Source organism: Camellia sinensis, chromosome 1 (genome assembly GCF_055761805.1).
Source record: "Camellia sinensis isolate YWXY chromosome 1, ASM5576180v1, whole genome shotgun sequence".
NCBI lineage: Eukaryota > Viridiplantae > Streptophyta > Magnoliopsida > Ericales > Theaceae > Camellia > Camellia sinensis.
The window spans coordinates 232,213,095-232,215,054 of NC_138961.1; positions in this window are offsets into that span (position 1 = coordinate 232,213,095).

Consider the following 1,960-nt stretch of genomic DNA (forward strand, 5'->3'; position numbering starts at 1 on the left):
AATTTCAATGACTTGTTTCTCAACTTTAGCCAATCGGGAGTCATCATTCTTGTCAATTCGTCCCTGGCTAAGAGTTACTGCATTGGACTTTTCAACAGTGCTAGGCAAAGCCACCTATTCACACATATACAATAACTTGTTAATGTCACAGATGTAATGTAAATTGAGCTACAATTATAAAAAGTCATGCGTTGTAAATATTTACCTCAACATTTAAATATCCTCCCAAAGCTTTAATTTGATTCAAACCTTGCTTAATTTCTGAATTGCCCCAATAGGATAAGCGAGGAATGGAGTTGGAAGTAGCCACCAACTCCCTTTTGCGAGCAAATTGTTCCAAGTAAAATAACTACATGGGAAAAAGAAAAAGAAAAAAAAGAAGTCATTTTAATGTGTGTTAGACAATATGCAATAAAAAATAATAGATGAAATAATTACACATCAAGGGGAGGTACCATTAGAACAAGCAAACAGCCGCACAGAGTAGACCGCTCTTTGACCTTGGCAATAGCAATGCGGTTGACAAGAAAATCAAGTGTGTGCTTTGCCCAATTGAATTGACGGATGGACTCAACATTTTTAACCATTTGAATGAATGATTGGTGTACGCCTGCCTTTGTGGTGGGGCACAAGAGGGCTCCAATGATGGATAAGACAAATTTCCTTTTAAATTCAGTTCCAGCATCTTTTGTTTCAAGCAGATAAGATTTCAGAGATGTGAACGGAACAAATTTATTCTGCACCGCAAGTTCATCACATAGGTTTCTAATTTCATCTACGGACTCTTTTAACTTCACAGGTAGACCATTGGAAGGTAATCCCATCAACTCATGAACATCTTCTATGGTGAGAAGCATTCGAAGACCGTGGACATTCAATGAATGAGTTGAAGGATCAAAGTTCTGAACTAACCAATGGCACAAGTCATGATCTATATGCATGCACCTAAGGCTTAGGATGCCATGAAACCCCATATCAGTCACTGCTTGTTGTTGTGCTTTGTCCAACCTTCTAATAATCTTACAAATTGATGTAAGCTCAATCCGGGTTTGAATTTTTACTTTTGGAGGCTTTTGTTAGACCACAGTTTTTAATTGGGCATATTGTTCAGATTGCAGCTTTCCCATTTGTATATACTTATTTTTTTTCTTCTTCAGGAAGTTGATTCCATTTGTCCCCAATATCCTACATTACATGCATAAAATCATATGAACAATTACATACAAGCTTAGAAGTACAAAAGGAATACTACAAACAACAAGAATACGTTGCACTTACCTTCACGTTTACTTTCATTTGGGCTTTTTTTTTAACTCCATTGATTGTTCTTGGCTATAAACATATTAAAATGAATATAAGAATTCGTATAATGGAAAATATATAACTACATACAAATAGATATTAACGAAATACCAAAAGAAAATGAATGGAGTGATCGGGCGCTTTGGAGGATCAGTCAGTTTATCCATTAGGCTTCAATTAGAATTCCTTGTAAAGAAAGACAAGAAAAATAAACTCATAATATCTTTGATTAGGAAAAAAAAACAAACAAACAAAAATCTTAAAGGTTATAGTACATTCATCAAATGCACAACATGCACACATGAATGGATTTGTTTTATAATAATGTAGTTAACAAAGACTATGTTTCCAATGTAAAAAGGAAAGACACTAAAAAAAATTCTAATCATAAACAAAAAATGATACCCCAGTAGCTTAGGTCACATTACCATAAAAAATAGATTAAAGAAGTTAATTTTTTTGGACAAAATTTGTAATTTGGTAAGGAAATTTTTTTGTCACAAAAAGGAGCCAAGTATTTTGGCACCATACGAATTGATAATAAAAACGACATTGTTTTTTATTTTATTTTTGGGACTATTGTAGAAAAAAATAAAAAACGATGTCATGGTTATGTATAGCTCCTTTGCTCCTTCAAGTCTCACTTTAGGTGTACAGT